Source organism: Strix aluco, unplaced genomic scaffold (assembly GCF_031877795.1).
Source record: "Strix aluco isolate bStrAlu1 unplaced genomic scaffold, bStrAlu1.hap1 H_2, whole genome shotgun sequence".
Taxonomy (NCBI): domain Eukaryota; kingdom Metazoa; phylum Chordata; class Aves; order Strigiformes; family Strigidae; genus Strix; species Strix aluco.
Genome location: NW_027436667.1, coordinates 821917 through 841038, shown reverse-complemented (window position 1 = coordinate 841038; position 19122 = coordinate 821917). Strand labels below are relative to the sequence as shown.

Here is a 19122-nt window from a genome sequence, read left to right as displayed (position 1 = left end):
ACATCTCCGGAAGGTAATTCATCACATCTTAGACACCTTAAGTACACACCTTAGGCTGATCATGAGTTGCCCTGCAAAGGCAGAAAAAAGAGTGCACGACTGGCTCAGATATAGGTGCCTACATGACGTAAGGCAATGAGATGGAATGAGGCAGGTGAATATACTGTAAAATGCAGTTTGGTGATGGTGACGGGGGCCTTACCAAGAGGGACACACAGTAGAGCTGTCTTGTGGTGAGCGGGTCATATCTTTACAATCTTTTTAAAAGTATACACCTTGTTTTCCATTTCCATCAGGAGTTTCCCATCTGCCGTTATTCAGGAATATAGTTTTCCTTGATCATTTATCTCTTGGTCACTCCTTTCTGAACCACTGATTGCCTAAACATGACACCGAGACTGGAGGGGTTTGCTTCCAGTTCTGCCCTGGCCTAGATGGAGCCCAGCTGTTTCTCTTCCTCTGGCTACTGCCCAGCCATAAATATGCACACATTTTGTCCTTTGTTTTCTGTAGAAAACTATGTCAGTGTTAAGTGAAAAGAGGAGGGATGGAGAGGATCACAGCTTGGTAAGACTAGGTAGAAATCGATGTCACATTGTTCTTACTGATCTTTTCTTCTTGGAGATATATCAGAAAAGGAATTATCCATGTAAATTTTACTCCCCTTCTTGAATACCTGTTACCTACTGTTAGTACAACTGTAAGCACAGGAAAAGTCCCTAACTTTCCCATCTTCCTCTCTAGGCTTTACTTTGTGGCTTTGAGAGCAATTTTGGGTTTTCTCCATTTCCGTGTTTCCTGTGGATGTTTGACCAGTTTTTGCTTGCACAAGAGATTTTGCTGTAAATTTAAATAGGCACTAGATAATTTGAATTAACTGAATCATTCCACAGAAGTGCTCAGATGACCTTCACAAACAGGGAGAACTGCTTGTGTTTTTATTGGGCAGGACTTGCCATGGTCATTTTTAACAGCAGTTGCCTGGGAATGTTTTGATACTAGGATGAATCCCATACAGATAGTTTGTTTCTAAGAGGTGCCTATTTTTGGTGAAACTCTAAAGTAAAAACCAGCAAAAAAACCACTTCATAAACTTAATACTAATCCTGTCTATTTCTTAGTGTGCATGCAATTCTGATAAAGAATTCATTTTTAAGAATGAAAAAACCTGATGAATCATTTGTCTTTATTTTTCCATGTGCCCAGGCTGTGTATTGCATATCGCCACCCAACTGAGTAACATGAAGAATGCAAGCAGTGTGAAGGAATTCATTCTTCTGGGCCTCTCAGAGAACCAAAGCGCACAGAAAATACATTTTGTGATGTTTCTGTTCTTCTATATGATTACTGTGGCAGGGAATCTGCTCATTGTTATCACTGTAATTAGCAGTCTGTGTCTGAACTCCCCCATGTATTTCTTCCTCTGCTACCTGGCCTTTCTAGATATCTGTTACTCTTCCATCACAGCTCCCAAAACGATTGCTGACTTCCTTGCTGAAAATAAAACCATCTCCTTTGTGGGTTGCATAGCACAGCTGTTTGGGGTACATTTCTTTGTCTGCACAGAGTTCTTCATCCTCACAGTGATGGCCTAGGATCGCTACGTGGCCATCTGCAGACCTCTCCACTACACCACCCTCATGATCAGGTGCGTGTGTGTGGCCGGATGGTGATTGGCTCATGGGTAGGAGGCTTTGTGCGCTCCATAGTGCAAACTCTTCAAACCTCTCAGCTCCCTTTCTGTGGCCCTAACAAAACTGACCACTACTTCTGTGACGTCCGCCCTCTACTACAACTGGCCTGTACCGACACCTACACTGTGGGCATCATTGTTGTTGCCAACAGTGGAATGATAACTCTGAGCTGTTTCTTCATCCTGGTCATGTCCTCCATTGTCATCCTGGTTTCCTTGAAGTCAAATAGCCGAAGGGTGGCACAAGGCCCTCTCCACCTGTGGGTCCCACATCACTGTGGTGATTCTGTGCTTTGCACATTCATCTACATACGCCCATCTAAATCTGTTGGAGGACAAGAGCGTGGCAGTGTTTTACACTGTCATCATACCCATGCTGAACCCACTCATCTACACGCTAAGAAATAAGGAGGTGAAGAGTGCCATGAGAAAACTGTGGAGTAGAAAAGTGGGAAGTGAAAACGGGAAGGTGTAGAACTGTGGTAACATTTCCAAAGGATCAGAGAAAATCAAGCATCTTTCACTATAATTTATTTTGTGAAAATTCCCCAAGAACTGCCTTTCAAAGAACAGCTTGTTAGCTCCTGTTGTAATTAGGAAGACACCAAAGATTCATCTTTTGATTTGAAAGAAATTGTGAGCTCTGTGACAAACAGGCATTCTCTTTCTATTTTGTCAACTAGTGCAGGCCCAGGCCTGGGGCTCCTGAACACTAACGGAAACATCAGTGTTTAAATAAATACTATTAAAATGCTGAAAATTTTGTCCAGGTAGAGCATCCCATTACTCAGATATAAACTTTCAGATGAACTCCATCTGCTCTGTAACCCATTCAGCCAGGAACACAGAGGTCTATGGTCACATACTGCTGGAATTTCTGCTTGCAGTAAATGTCTTTTTATGAGAACCACATTGTGGTATCTTGAATCTATGAGTTAGCAGTTAAAAATCTGATATTAGGTGCTGGATGGGTCATTTGCTGATGTAGATGAGAGGAGGTAAACTTCTCCCCTTCTCCTGCCAGTGAAACAAATCCTTCCTGCAGTGTTTAAGGCCAGGTTGGATGGGACTTTGAGAAACCTGATCTAGTGAAAGATACCTCTGCCTGTGGCAGGGGGGTTTGGACTAGATGATCTTCAAAGGTTCCTTCCAACCCAAACTATTCTATAATTCTATCTACTTCACCTATCACTGATGCCATCCTTCCAACCATCCCCTCTATCCTTCAGCTCTGACTCAAGATTTTTATTTTAATATTTAGACTAATACAGAATCATAGATCTAATGAAAGACACCTTTCTGACTGTAGGAAATGAAGGAGTCACCAAAGAAGGCATTTAGATGTGCAATTTCATTTATCAATGGAAAAAAGAAAGAATTGCTTAGAGACTATTCCAGTATGCAAGACAACTCCTAGCCTGACAGAGCACATTTACACACACACACAAGGGAAGAAGGTGTTTGCCATGGGAACAGCTGGTACCCCTACTATTGCAGGAGGGAAGAGAAGAAACATGAGGATGAAAAACCAAACCTGTTCGGTGCCAGTCAAAGCTGTCACTGGGTGAGAAGCTATAGCAGCCTGGGGTCTCCATCTGAGGAGCACAATGAGACAAGAGACCCTAGCCCCTACGTTGCCTGCAGAAAAACCACCAAATCAGCTGAGTGAGGAAGGAAAAGCCCTGCTTGGTTGCATCCAAAAGTAACTGAAGCTCTTTTATTTCTCCACTTACATTCCCTATAAACACCTGCAGCTGTGTTACATGTTAATGTGACTTATGTAGGATTGAAGGTTACAAGGTGTTCCCAGCCTAAGCTAGGGCTATATAACTATATATAATATATATGCACAAAACTATACCTATATATATATTAAAAATAGATATTTTTTTTTTTTAATGCTTGGGGGGGGCAACACCAAGTTTTTTTTCTGGATGTCTCATTTCTGGGTGCTGCTGGGCAAATATTTGACCATAGCTTATAGAAGGTGTCACTGAAAACAACATTATGCTCCTTTACACTTTGGTAAGAATTCTTATAAGAACTTAATACTTGGGCTAAAGAGTTGCTTCTGTGTTTTGCATTACCTCAGTAAAAATACCTGGTAAGCAGTGAGGACTAACCACAAACCTCTCTAAATTTTTGAAGTAATTTCCTGTTTAACTTCTTGTTCCAAATTTGTACAGCTTACGTCTAAGGGGTAACAGTCTATAAAGCATACAATCATAAGAACAAGTTAATAAGAAATAAGAATGCATATGAGAACTATTAGCTTAGGACCGAAGGCAGAATTTATATAAATGTCCTCTGTAAGAGACATCTTTACTCCAAGAATATTTGATTGCAAATTAAGGTGAATACAAATCTTGGAAATGGACAGGTGTGATGTTTATTTGAACCAGAAATGCTTCCAGAAGAAATACATGTCCAATAGTAAATATTTATCTGGACAGCATTAAAAAGCCAGACAGCAAACAAACAAGCAAACAAGCAAACCCACGTGCAATCTAACAGTCTAGATGACCACACTCCAACATCACTCTCCAGAGACTGCCCTAATAACTATCCCAAGTACAATTTTTAGCTCCTTGTCCACTGATGATTTCTGACAAAATGTTTTATGCCTCTGGGATCTCATTACTCCTGATAGTCTTGTGCTTCTGCAGCATGATTCAGTTTAAATATTTCTGCTACAATTTCCTCATCTTCTGAAAGATAATTGTTCTTGTAGATGTTCTTGGAAGTAGTTCTTTGAAGAATGGGAAATGCAGGTAGAGAGCCAGGCTGTTCTTTTCAGCCACTGTAGGTTTCAGAATTGGTGGAGATATGCTCTCACAACATCCAAGCAACAACTTGCAGCTGAGACGTTCTGATGAAACCACCTGAAGTGGTTAGAGGAGGTCATCAGAGGAGGAATAGCATGAGAACTCTTGGATACTGGCAAATATGAACTGTGTAAGTTTTCTGATATTGTTCTAGCATGACTGAAATTCTACCTTTGAAAATAGGTATTTCTGGTGAGTGACTTCTGTGAGGTCCATTTGATGAAATAGAAAAAACTCAATTACAGGTTTTTCAACCTTTGCTTTAGTTGGTGTCTTATCTGTTGTTTTTGTTTGTTTGTTTGTTTGTTTGTTTTTTCCCCAGTTATATGCTGTTTCCAGAAAGATCTGTCAAAAGGATGTTGTCAGTGTTACAGAGAGGACTCGGGAGCTGATGGCAGCACTTCCTACGTGATCAGTCTTACATTGTCTGAGCTGGACATATCAGGCAACAACGGCCACGACACATACACTTTGGTCTTTCTCATAGTGCCTTCATTCTGCCCATGGAGGGGCATGGAGATAGGGATGGAGACATTAAGGAGCCTTTCCTCTGCTGCCCTAGTCGGGGAATAGCCAGGAGGTGAGGCAGAGAGCTCAGGAGAAAGAACCAAGTGTCCTGTGATTCTCAAATAGAATTCAGACCCCAAAGAGCTTGCTGATATCACAGGCAAGATTATTACACATTTGCCACCTCTATCTTCATGTATACATTGAGCACTAGTGATACTTGTGTACGTGGGAATCCTGCAGAGGTCAATTCATGGGTGTTTGTGAGTAAAGGAGGGTCACCAGCAGTACATTCATGACCCCAGTGTCACTACAGGTGTATTTATGAGGTGTTCCAGGACCTGGGTGAGGTATACAAACCCCTGTTAATGCACCATTAATGCAAATTACCTCCAGATTAGTTCATTCATGTACTGTAAGAAAGGCAGTCCAAGAAAACACCAGCCAGCTCTTTCTGTGACTGAACTTATTCAGGTGTATCACAGTCAGAGCGAGAAGAAGTAGTTCTGCTGCAATCCTTTAGAGGACTGAAAAGGAAAGTACAGTCACTGCTTAGGCAACGATCTTCCTCGGGCCATGATCAAAGTGTTGTATTAGTGAATTATAGATGCACTGTCTCTTTTGGTCAACTTTTATTTCCAAATCAAAGTGTATTTCCAAATCAAAGGGTAAAAGTGGGTTGTGAGGGGATCTGGTAATTAGTCTTCTTTTTTAAAAGAGGCAAAGGTGAGAACTAGGATTCAGGAGGGTATTATTTCTACCACCCTCCTCAAATAAATAATTTGAGCTTGTTATTGTATACCTCCATAATACGTTCTGATTTGGATATCACCTGTTGCTCCTTGAGGGAAACATTGACTTTAAATGGAAACTGTCCCCAAAAGACAGGAAAGGAAATATGTTTAATATCTAACATACCGGTGGTCCGTATGTGTGTGTGCTAATAATGTCCCATGTCTAATGCCATAGCTGGTGTCTTTTCTGTGCTTCAGATCCAGACTACATGGTGCCTATGGAGAACAAAAACAATGTGACTGAGTTCATCCTCCATGGACTAACACAAGACAAGACAGTAGCAGAAATGTGCTTCTCATTATTCTTAATCTTCTATGCCACCACCATTCTTGGAAACCTGCTTATCATCACTATGATAAAGACAAGTGAACAGCTGAACTCTCCCATATACTTCTTCCTGAGCTACTAGTCTTTTGTAGACATCAGTTAATCTACTGTCACAGCTCCGAAACTCATTTATGACCTTCTCTACTGGGTCTCACTGAGCCGGAATTGGTTTTCCCCTATAGCAGCCCTCATGGTGCTGTGTTTTATGTTGGGAGCTGGCAGGGTGTTGATAGCACACTGGTGTTGTGGCTACTGCTGAGTAGTGCTTACACAGCACCAAGGCTCTTTCCAATATTTCCCCCCCACAGTGGGACAGGGTGGGCAAGATCTTGGGAGGGGACAGAACCAGGACAGCTGATCCAAACTGACCAAAGGGATATTCCAGACCATCTGATGTCTGCTCAAGTATAAAGCTGGGAGAAAGGAGGAAGGGGGTGGGGTCACCCTTGGTCCTCCGAGGCAACGACTACGCATGTTGGAGCCCTGCTTCCTGAGAAGGCCCGACATCGCCTGTTCATGGGTGTGGTGGTTTAGTCCCTGCCGGGGTCTGAGACCACGCGGCTGCTGCCTCTCCCCCACAAAGGGAGTGAAATACAAAGCCCCAAGGCTGAGATAAAGAGAGGTTTAATACAACAGTGCAACTGCAACGCAACAAACAACAACAATAACAATAAGAATAACAGTAATAACAATAAACAGAGCAAAATATCTACCGATACAGCAGTGAGAACAGAGCAAATCCCACAGTACACGCGGTAACTGACTGTCCCGCTTCGGCACCAGGATGTGACGTCCGCATGGTATCTGAATAACCCGGCTAGAGCTCCCCGCCTACTGCTGGGGGAAACTTAACCCTATCCTGGCTAAACCAGGACAATGGGAAGTAGAGAATAAATCTGTTTTCATTTTTTTTGCTTCCGCACGCGGACCTTTGCTTTACTTTGCTTATATTAAAACTGCTTTTGTTTTACCCACAAGCGTTGTTTTATTTTTTCCTATCTTATTTTCTTTCCCCTCTTTGCCCTGATGAGAAAAAAAGGGGGAAGGGGGCGGGGGGAGGGGGGGGTGAGAAAAAAAGGGGAAGGAGGGGGCAAGTGATAGAGCGACTTGGTGGGTACCTGGCATTTAGCCAAGGTCAAACCACCACACCTTCCTGTTGAGAAGAAGACCATCTCTTTTGTGGGCTGCATAGCTCAACTGTTTGCAGGCCATTTCTTCGGGTGCACTGAGATCTTCCTTCTCACAGTGATGGCCTATGATCGTTGCGTTGCTATATGCAAGCCACTTCATTACACAAATATTGTGAACAAGCATGTCTGTGGCTGGTTGGTGGCAACTTCTTGGGTGGGGGGCTTTGTACACTCAGTGGGGCAGACCTTGCTGGCCATTTGGCTACCGTTTTATGGGCCCAATGAGATTGACCACTACTTCTGTGATGTTCACCCTTCACCAAAGCTGGCCTGCACTGACACCTACATCACCGGTGTCATCGTGGCTGCCAATGGTGGTGGGATTTCCCTGAGCTGTTCTGTTGTTCTTGTTGTGTCCTATGCTGTTATCGTGGTTTCTTTGAGGACACGCTCTGCCAAAGGGCGTCTCCAAGCACTCTATACATGTAGTTCCCACATCGCTGTTGTAGTTCTGTTCTTTGGGCCATGCGTTTTCATCTATATGCGCCCTTCCACCACCTTCTCAGCAGACAAGATGGTCTCTGTGTTCTACGCCATCATTACGCCTACGCTCAATCCCTTAATCTACACCTCCAAAGAAGAAGTGAAAAATGCCATGAAAAAGTTGTGGATCAAAAAAGTGAAGAGGAGTGAGAAATGAAACAACACAGTGCATGTTTGTGAGATGATGTGAGCTTAAGAAAGCATGTGGAGTGAAAGAGAGACTTTCCAGTAATGTCGCTCTGTTTTCAGCACAGCTGTTCAGAATAGGGCTGATACTAAATTAAAGGTTTGTGTAACTCATCTTCTTTGGAAACTGTCAGTCAAAAAGGTGTGAAGTTATTGTCAGCTACCAAACCTGAGCATTGGGGGTTGTATTGTGGTATTTACCTCCAGGCACCTCATAGCTGTAGCTTGGGTATTTGTCTAGGCTTCTCCTGGCAATAGGAGAAATAACGAAGTATTTTGAGAGGTTGTTCTTTCCTACTAGCTCCTAAAAGCTTTGGAGAGTAACATCTCCTTAAATTTTTACACAAAGGAGTGATGGTGGTAGCAAGCTTCCAAGAGTACACAAACCTTTCAGTATGGCACAGCACTGACAGCTTTTATCTCACATATTTTGATGTGCTAACGTGAGGTGTCTACAACTGAGCAAGCTGCTGAGGAAAGTCAGCAGCCTTTGGGCAGGTGGGACTCATTTAATGGTACAACAGGACCGTGAGAGATGTCGGAGTTTTCATTAGGTCTCTGCATGACAGGGAGAGATGTCAGGCTGTACTGAAACACCAGCAAATTATGTAAATATTAAAAACATTTTCCAGGTAGAGCATCCTGTCAGTTAGTGTGACCTTTCAAACAACCTGCAGCTACTCTGTAGTCCCTTCAGCTGGGAAATGGTGGCCCAAGGTGTTTGCAAAATTGATTGTTGCCTGCCAGAAACAATCGTACCACTGGTGTTCCCGTTCTGCTTGCAGTACATGCCCTGCTATGAATATTGCATTGTCACATGCTGAATCCATCAGTTAGCTGTTAAAAAACTGGTACTAGATGCAAGTTTGATCGTTTGCTGATGCCGATAATGTTATAGACTATCTTGCCAAAATGATGCAAGTTAGGACAAATTAAATTTCAATTATTTATTTTAGCAAGCGGCAATAAGCAAAACAGCGCTGGGCGGCCGGGGAGTCCCTGCTCCACCAACGGCGCGCACCCACTTCCCGAGGGTCCGTCTTTTTATATCCTCCGCCTTCCGTTATCGGGTCTCTCTGAGAGGTGTATCCTGCGTCTGCGCACTTTGCAGCTAGGGGGTCGCTCCATCCGGGTCTTCCTCACGTCACCAGCTTCTCGTATTTCCTACTTTCCTGAGAGTGGCTCACAAAGTCTTTGTTTATATCTTACAGAATATAGACACTACACCCTTTTTTTTTTTTTTTTTTCTTCTTCTTCTTCCCTTTGTCTTTCTCCCCTTTGTCCTTCTTCCCTTTCTCCCTCTTTTCAGTCTTTTGCCTAGTAGGAGTCCTTGCTTCAGCATTTCAACTTAGATAAGCACTTACAGTCAGTTAGTCGTTACACAGTGTAATAGTTAAGATTAAGCTTAGGCCAACATAGTTTATGGAATAACATGTCACGAGCTCCCAGTATCTTCAATGGAATTTGATGAACAAACAGTTTACTGTCTATCACAATCCCCCCTTTTTCTTTTTATCATTTTGTTCATCAAATCGTTGCAATTCTTGTTGACTTAACAGGAGAGTTTTTTTCAATTTAAAGTCATCATCTAATTGATTGGTTTTGGCTTTAATGAGTATTGGACGGGTGACAGACATCAGATATGTTACTCGTTGCATCATTCTCCAAGTTATGACATATAATATTATTGACAAAGTTAAACTGATTAAGATTAATATCAAGAGAACCACAATGGGGTGACACAACTTGTTTAAGATGCCTGTAGCAGTAGGTGACCATCTAAAAAGGGTGTCCCACCAGTTATGTTCTGTATTCTTTTTTGTTCTTTCCAAGACTCGGTGTATTTCTTCCACATTGTGATGAACAGTTATTAGAGTTTTCTGTCCGTTTTCTCTAATTTTCTCTAAAATTCTAACTAAGTCTTTGTGTTGAAGTAACTGCTTAACCAAAGTGAGGTTCATTCCAATGGGTGTAGGTTGTAGATTATGTATTAATGTATAATTGGATTGCAGGAGTTGGTAAGACGTGACCGGGGCTAAATAGGAAAAGTTACATCCGATTACCTTTGTGAAGTTGCAAACACAGAGATTTGAATAATTTTTTGTCTCTATTATGATCTTGTCTACGGTTAAGAATTCACAAACCGTCCTCAAACATACACAACCTTCGCCAATATATATAAGTACTGTTTTAGGATTTTCATTGGGATGGACCTCAAAGTGACAAATATTTTGTTCGGTATCTAAATAAATATCTTGTGCCTCAATTGTATTGCCTTCACAAATGAATCCTTGTTGTTCCCGTACAATGCAGGACTCTAGATTGACAGTTTGCCATTTTTCGTTTACTTTTCGGGCCCATACTCTATGCTCAGAAGGATAGAGTATGGTTCCGTTGTGATTCAGCCCTAATGCAATGATAGGATAAATTTGGTATATGGTGGCATTGTAAATAGTGAGTATAAAGGTAGTAGCTGTGTTTGTGATGGGGTCATAGGTAAAGTTTACCAGGTTCCACCAGGATTGGAGTTTCTTTTCAAAATTAGTAGCACTGTCCCAAATTATTCTTCGAATTTCAGTAGGAAGAATACCTTCTTCACCTTCTCTTATAATTGAGGTAGTTATCGACTGCATCCATATTTGAGTCTGGATGCAGCTGAGAGTTAAAGAGAGGTTATTTTGGAGCACACTGAGTGCATCTGTAATCAATTCATGATCCTTTATATTTACCTTTTCCCCTTTTGGTAATATATTCGACAACAGCCACTGGTTAGCCCCTAAAGCCAATAAGGAAGATCGCAAAGGCCTTTGTATATTAGTTAAATCACTAATTGAGGTAGCCAATTTGTTCATTATCACCTCCGAATCAATACTATTTAAAACTCCCAATCCTGTTCCCAAAGCACCGGTTAAGTCTCTCTGCGTTCTTTTTGTGTGAGGAGTTTGTTTTTGCAGTCAGGTTGTCCATCCTTCGTAAGAAGTCTTTAGGAAAGGTGAACATGCTGGTTGAATATTTGAAACATTATTTTGCATTAACAATTCAACTTGTTTGAGAGACCACGCCGGGTTAAACAGCATTTGTTGTTTACCTGTATTTCTAATTGCATATGGTCCAATTTTAAAAATTCTTGGGCTAAGCACGACTGTTGGTTGTGTTGGAACAGTATGAGTAGTCTGAGTAGTCTCTTTGGGAGCGTGGGTTGTGATTGTTGTAGTTTCCTCCTGTATATTCAATGGAAATCGGAAAGATATAGCTTGATCTCCTGACCTGGTCCCTCCCAAACAAACTATGGACACCGGTTGGGTTGCAGTAAATGCATACCAACAGGTTTCCGACTCACAACGGGTTTGAGCTATTTTAGATTCCGTTTTGTCTCTGATAACGATTTGAGTAAAAGGGGGCTGACGGACGGTTTGAATTAAAGGGTGCCGACTTATTATCACATTTACATTGAATACTCTGCAGCCTATCTGTATCTCATCTCCTTTTTTAGCTGTCCAGGTATGGGATGAATTCTCCCATTTATATGTTTGGAGTGTTAGGTTATTGCTTAGTATGGCAGTTGCTAACTCTGTCCCATACAAATCTGCATCCATACTTCCTGTATGTCCATAATAAGCATCTGTCCAAGGCCATATAATTTGATTAGTTAGGGTATGTTCAAAAGGTTGGTGGGATTGGTTAGTCGTTCTAGCCCATCCTGGTAGTGTATTCATTGTAGCTAATACACCTAGTCAGACTATCCAATAGCTCCAATAGAAGGCTGACGGGATTCTATAGATTTGCATATTTTTTCTTAGTCTCTTTTGTATCGGGGTGTCTGACACTCTCGTCTGGTTCTTCTCCCTCAGAGGTCCTTTTTTCTTCAGAGTAGGGCAGTAAAGTTTTTCCCACTTTGATACGTCTCTGCCTCCTCTGCCTACTCTGTTGCTTAGAGCAGCAGGGTGTTCCATCTTCTCGGCAGCAGCCGTATTCTTCAGGGGTACATTTGCCTCTACTCCGAGACACATAGGTTTCCCAGTTTTTATCTTTGACCTCGGGTTCACGACAGGGGACCCAGAGGATGTGTTTTCTACAGATCACCCTTAGGATCTGAGAGTGTTATTGAGTAAGCCAATTAGAGTGAGTGCACTCTCTTTAGTAAATATTTTCTACCAAGTTTTAGAATCTCCAGTTTTAGGGCCTGATTAGTTAATCGCTGTTCTCGTTAATAACACTGATTACAACTAGACCGAAGATTTATTCCATGTGCATTATGAATCCCCCAGCCTTCTTTACATACATTACACTTTACACTTTATGCATATAAAAGGAAAACAAATATAAGTTTCAATTGGACAAAAATATCAGGGTCTCACTCATCGAGTCCTTCGTAGGTTCTTATCTCACAATGTGTAGAGAGTTCTTTCAGGTTTTCCGAAGGGTGACTCGTAGATCCCCAGGAGGGCTGGTCACTTTCCAGGCCGGATCCTGTATAGGTCCCTTTACTCGGCTTGCGTGTGTCCACCCCTTCTCAGCAGTCCGAACAGCAGTTTCTGTAGTGATAAGAGCAACATAGGGTCCTTCCCAACGGGGGGTCAAAGAAGATTCTTTCCATGATTTGATTAGTACTTTATCTCCTGGTTGGATTTGATGCATGGTCACATCCAATGGAGGTCTTTGTACTACCATCCCCCGAGCCTGTAGTTGTTTTCTCCTTGCCATTAGCTGTATCAGGTAGGACTTTATCTTTAATTCTTCAAGTTGGGGGTGATCCGGTGGCATTTCTAAATCATAGGGCATCCCATATAGCATTTCAAAGGGAGAAATGCCTACATCAGTTCGGGGCTGAGTTCTGATATTTAACAAGGCTAAAGGGAGACACTTTACCCATGACATTTTAGTTTCTAACATTAGTTTGGTAAGTTGTTTTTTTATTTCTCCGTTCATACGTTCAACTTTCCCTGAGTTCTGCGGGTGCCACGGAGTATGGTATTGCCACTGTGTACCCAGGGCAGCCAAAGTCTCTTTGGCTACTCTGGATACAAAGTGTGGACCTCTATCTGAGTCTATTGCTTCTATTGCTCCATACCGAGGTATAATTTCTTCAAGTAATATCCTTGTTACTGTGTGAGCTGTGGCTCGGGCTGTGGGAAAGGCTTCTACGAATTGAGTTAAATGATCTATAATTACTAATAGGTATTTATACCTCCCCACCTTTGGTAATTCAGTAAAGTCTATTTGTATTCTTGCAAAAGGTCTATGAGTCAATTCTCGCCCCCCATATACTCGTTTTCTTATTTGATGTTTATTTACTTTTTGACAAACGAGACATTCTCCTATCACTCGTTTGGCTATATCATATATCCCAATGCACATGTATTTAGTTGCAAATTGATCCACTAATGCCTGAGTTCCCCAATGAGTGTTTTTATGGAATTGCTGTATTATCTTGGTAGCTATGGGTTTTGGGAGAACTTCTCGGCCGTCCGGGAGTTCCCATTTTCCATTAGCTTTCTGTTTAATCCCCATTTGATTTAATTTTGCTTGTTCTTGAACAGTAAAACTTAAAAGTTCATAGGATTTTCCATGGAAAAAGCACCACTTAAACCCTGGTCTTTCACATACACATTCTATACCGTCTACTCTGTATTCTTTCCAGCAACCATAACAGGGGAGGTAATTATCTCCACAATTAACACACTGCTTTCTGTCCTCTATCGGATCATCCAAGTCCAGTGCTGATAGCGCTGCTCTCTTTGTCTCTTGATCAGCAAGGTTATTCCCCCGTACTAAAGGATTTAGTCCCCTCTGGTGTCCTTTTACGTGTACTACCGCAATTTCGCTGGGCCCTCGTATAGTTTGCAAAATTTGTGATATTAACTCCTGATGTACTAGGCTCTTCCCCCGAGAATTGATTAAACCTCTTTCTTCCCATATTTTTCCAAAGGTATGTACTATTCCGAAGGCATATCTAGAATCAGTGTATATAGTTCCCACTTTTCCATTTAGTAATTGTAAAGCCTTTAATACTGCATATAATTCACATGCCTGTGCTGACCAGCTGGGACTCAAGGGTCCTGATTCTATCACCTTAAAAGTTTTTCCATCAATTATGGCATACCCTGATTTTCTTTTCCCTTCTACCACTCGAGAGGATCCATCTACAAATAATTTTTCTCCTTTCCCTAATTCCTCCTCTTCTAAATCTGGTCTTATCTTAGTCTGCTCCTCGATGTTACGGAGGCAATCATGAAAAAGATCTTGACTAGGTTCTCCATACAAAAATTGGGCTGGATTTTGTAACGATGTTGTTTCAAGGGTCAGGTGGGGGGACGTAATGAGGATTGCCTCATATTTTACTAGTCTAGCATCGGTTATCCATTTTTCTGCTTTTTGCTGTAACACACCTCTAATATTATGGGGTGATAGTACCCTTAATTCACTACCAAAAGTTATTTTATGCGCTTCCTCAACTAACAAAGCAGCTGCCACCACAACTTGTAGGTACGTAGGCCATCCCCGACTTACGGGGTCCAGTAATTTTGAGATATATGCTACTGGTTTCTTTTTTCCTGCCCATTCCTGGGCTAATACTCCAAATGCAGTTCCTTCCTCTGTGTTGACAAATAAGAAAAATGGTCTTTTCAGGTCGGGTAAGCTCAGAACAGGAGCATTTACTAATTCAGTTTTTAGTTCTTTTAACCGTTGATCATCTTCCTGAGTCCATTTTAATAATCCATTTTTAGTTATTTTGGTGTATAAAAACTTTACTTTTCCACTATACCCTTCGATCCACTGTTTACAATATCCAAATAGCCCTAATAGCTGCCGGACTTGTTTTTTAGTTTTTGGACTTGGTAGGGAAAGTATCCCTTTCACCCTTTCTGGATCCAATTTCTTAGTTCCTTGACTTAATCGATGCCCTAGGTATTTAACTTCCTTTTCAACAAATTGCAATTTGGATTTTGACACTTTCAGTCCCTTTAAGCTCAGGAAATTTAACAACTTGATGCTTTCTTCCCGAACCCTTTCCTCATCCTCCCCTGCTATTAAAAGATCATCTACATACTGGACTAGGGTAAGGGTATCTCCTATCTGGTAATCCTGCAAAATTTGTTCTAAAGCTTGCCCAAACAGGTTTGGGGATTCAGTGAAACCTTGGGGTAGGACTGTTCACCGGAGTTGAGTTTTCCTGTGGGTGTCTGGGTCCTCCCACTCAAAAGCAAAATAGTTTCTACACTCCTCTTTTAAGGGACATGCCCAGAAAGCGTCCTTCAAGTCTATTACACTGTACCACCGGTCGTTCGGGCCTAATTGACTTAAGAGAGTGTGTGGGTTAGCTACTACAGGGAATCTAGTTACAGTCCTTTTGTTAATTTCCCTTAGGTCATGGACTAATCTGTACCCTCCATCCGCCTTCTTGACAGGTAAAATGGGAGTATTAAAAGGGGACATGCAGGGTTCCAATAATCCCTGCTTTATTAATCTCTGAATTTCTGGTTTTAATCCTTGCCTTCCCTCCAGAGGTATGGGATATTGCTTAATCCTCACCGGTACTTCAGGATCCCGGATGGTTACCATAAAAGGTTCAACATTCAGTTTTCCCACCGTATCCGGAGTGTACCACACTTCAGGGTTGATTTTAGTCTCATCTTTAACCCGTAGGGGGCATAGTTTGATTTCAAGTTTGTGTTCTGTTATTTCCAAACTAATTCCTAATTCAATCATTAGATCTCTCCCCAGTAGGTTATAATCTGCCTCAGGTACTAACAATAAGGATCCCACCCCCACTTTAGAATCTGTTTCAAGGAGTACATCTTTAATTACCGGTACTCCGAATGGTTCTCCTTTCGCCCCAACTACTTGTACTTTTTTTGATGAAATCTTACATCCTTGGGGCAATGATTGAACAGTAGATCTCTCCGCTCCTGAATCTACTAAAAATTCTACCTCCTGTTGCTGAGGACCTACTTTTAACTTTATCAAGGGCTCAGTTCGTTCTCGGGTCCCCAGCAAATAGAGTCCCTGACACCCCTAATCTTCTTTAAACATTCTCTCATCCATCATTCTCCTTCTGCAGCTCTTCTTTGTGTGACCTTTTCTTCCGCAATAAAAGCAGACAATACTCCCTTTTTCTCTCTCTCTCTCCGGTTCCTTTGATCTATAGCCTGTTCTTTGACCTTCTTGTTTTTTCCCAGCACTGTTCACTCTCTGTCCTTCCCTTATCGCAGCTACCATCATTCTGGTATGTTTCTTTTGAGTCTCGTCCTCCCTTCGGACATAGACTTTCTGTGCTTCTCTCAGTAATTCATCCAACCCCCGATCCTGCCAATCTTCTATTTTTTCTAGCTTCTTTCTAATATCTATCCATGCTTTTGCCACAAATTGTGTCTTTAACAATGCCTGTCCCACTGGGGTATTAGGGTCTAGTCCTGAGTAAAGCTGAAGATTTTTCCTCAGTCTCTCTAACCACTCAGTAGGAGTTTCATCCTTTTTCTGATGTTCACTAAAGGCTTTGTTTATATTTTGTCCTCTAGGGACTGATTCCCTTATACCCTGGATTACAATCGTCCTCAGGTCTTGCATATGACCTCTATCGATTTCATTTTGATTATTCCAATTAGGTCAATTTAGAGGCCATTTTACATCTGCTGCCGGACCTTGCTGATGCTGTTGATTCCAAATTCTCATTCCTGCTCTCCTGATCATATCCCTTTCTTCAACAGTGAATAGTATAGCCATTATGGCTTGTATTTCATCCCAGGTATAGATGTTTGGTCCTAAAAACTGATCCACCCGCTCCGCCACACCTAAGGGATCCTCCAATAGATTCCCCATCTCTTTTTTAAATTCTCTGACGTCCCCTGAATTAAGAGGGACAGTCACATATCCCATGCCAGGCTGGGGTCCCCCCATCGCAACCTCCCTTAGGGGGTACAAGCCACTATCACCCCACCCCATTCTAGTTTGACTACGGGTTATTCGTCTCGGTTCTTTCGGGGATTCAGGTGGGGAGTCTGAATTCTCTGGGTCCTCCGGCGCAGTCGGAGGAGGTGAAGGCGCCGGAGGTGGGGGTGGAGGTATGTAAGGAGGAGGACAGGTGGGAGGTTCGTCCTCATCACGTACCTTCTTTTTCTTAACTTTTTCTTTTAGAGGATATAGATTTATTCGGGTATCTGATGCTATCCATACCTGTGCATATTCACTCTCCTCTAAATTAAAGGGTTTCCTTGAGTTGACATAAATGTTTAGGGTTTGGCAGACCCATTCTTCAAAGGACCCAAAAACAGGCCAATAGAGATGATCGCCTCTGATTTGTTTCCCTCCCCAAACTTCCATACAATAATAAATCATTTTTGCTTTGTCCTTACCCCGCCTAGAGGGGTAATCTTCCCAATGGTTTAACATCAAGCCTAAAGGGCTATCTGGTGGTATTTGGGGGTACCTCACCTTGGGTCCCAAATCACCCATGGGATCAGAAGGCTTGCTTTTCTTCTGTCCCATCTTCCGGAGCGCCTTCACACACTCACACAATTCGCTTCCCCCTTTTCGTGACCCAGTCCCTCGCGGGACATGGGAACTGCACTACCGAGGGGTCCGCACTCGCTTCGCCCTGCTGGGCGTCTCACACACCACGCTCCGGGATACCCAACCCCAACCGAACGGTAACCGGCCTATACTCACGCAACCCTGCGTCTTCGTCCGGGGCTTCGTGCACAAAGATTACGGGGTTACCGGTATTTTTTTTTTGCTTGTTGCCGAGTTTTGGAGTTCGTCGGTAGAGGGCGTGATGTGATAGCACTCAGCCGGGGCCGCTGAACTCAGCGGGGCGCGCCTCCCCGTATGGGGCTTCCCACCAGATTGCCTCTATCCGAGTCACGGCACCAATTTTGTTATAGACTATCTTGCCAAAATGATGCAAGTTAGGACAAATTAAATTTCAATTATTTATTTTAGCAAGCGGCAATAAGCAAAACAGCGCTGGGCGGCCGGGGAGTCCCTGCTCCACCAACGGCGCGCACCCACTTCCCGAGGGTCCGTCTTTTTATATCCTCCGCCTTCCGTTATCGGGTCTCTCTGAGAGGTGTATCCTGCGTCTGCGCACTTTGCAGCTAGGGGGTCGCTCCATCCGGGTCTTCCTCACGTCACCAGCTTCTCGTATTTCCTACTTTCCTGAGAGTGGCTCACAAAGTCTTTGTTTATATCTTACAGTATATAGACACTACACCCTTTTTTTTTTTTTTTTTTCTTCTTCTTCTTCCCTTTGTCTTTCTCCCCTTTGTCCTTCTTCCCTTTCTCCCTCTTTTCAGTCTTTTGCCTAGTAGGAGTCCTTGCTTCAGCATTTCAACTTAGATAAGCACTTACAGTCAGTTAGTCGTTACACAGTGTAATAGTTAAGATTAAGCTTAGGCCAACATAGTTTATGGAATAACATGTCACGAGCTCCCAGTATCTTCAATGGAATTTGATGAACAAACAGTTTACTGTCTATCACAGATAACAGGAGGGGAATCTTCTCTCCTTCCTCTTCCAGTGCAACTTCCAGTAATGATAATTACTATTGTTACAGCGTAATGTCAGCACTGTGATTCTAAAGCTCACCAGGATAACAGCTAAAAGCTTTCCTTTCTTTCAAGTCTGAATGTTCCCAATTTTATGTTTTGGTACTTTCTGGTGAATGTGCTATCTACTTCAGTTTTGTTCTCCCTCCTACCCCTGTGTGGTGGTTTGACCTTGGCTAAATGCCAAGTATCCACCAAGTCGCTCTATCACTTCCACCCCCCCCCCCTCCCCTTCCCCTTTTTTCCTCAACAGGGCAAAGAGGGGAAAGAAAATAAGATAGGAAAAAATAAAAAAACCCTTGTGGGTAAAACAAAAGCAGTTTTAATATAAGCAAAGCAAAGCAAAGAAAAGAAAAGGTCCGCGTGCGGAAGAAAAAAAAAGAAAACAGATTTATTCTCTACTTCCCATGAACAGGTGATGTCGGGCCTTCTCAGGAAGCAGGGCTCCAATACGCGTAGTGGTTGCCTCGGAGGACCAAGGGTGACCCCACCCCCTTCCTCCTTTCTCCCAGCTTTATACTTGAGCAGACGTCAGATGGTCTGGAATATCCCTTTGGTCAGTTTGGATCAGC

General features: G+C 42.5%; 1 long non-coding RNA gene and 1 pseudogene across 1 annotated transcript; one reads left to right on the top strand and one right to left on the bottom strand.

Annotated features, from left to right (window-relative positions):
• The first annotated feature begins 1241 nt into the window (after positions 1-1241).
• On the top strand, positions 1242-7977 carry LOC141919158 (uncharacterized; annotated as a pseudogene).
• A 4262-nt stretch (positions 7978-12239) lies between these two features.
• LOC141919166 (uncharacterized) lies at positions 12240-18110 on the bottom strand. Its single transcript, XR_012621885.1, has 2 exons — positions 17673-18110; positions 12240-12541 (listed from the first exon to the last, which is right to left on the bottom strand). It is a non-coding gene; the product is annotated as an uncharacterized LOC141919166 (long non-coding RNA).
• Between the last annotated feature and the right edge of the window lie 1012 nt (positions 18111-19122).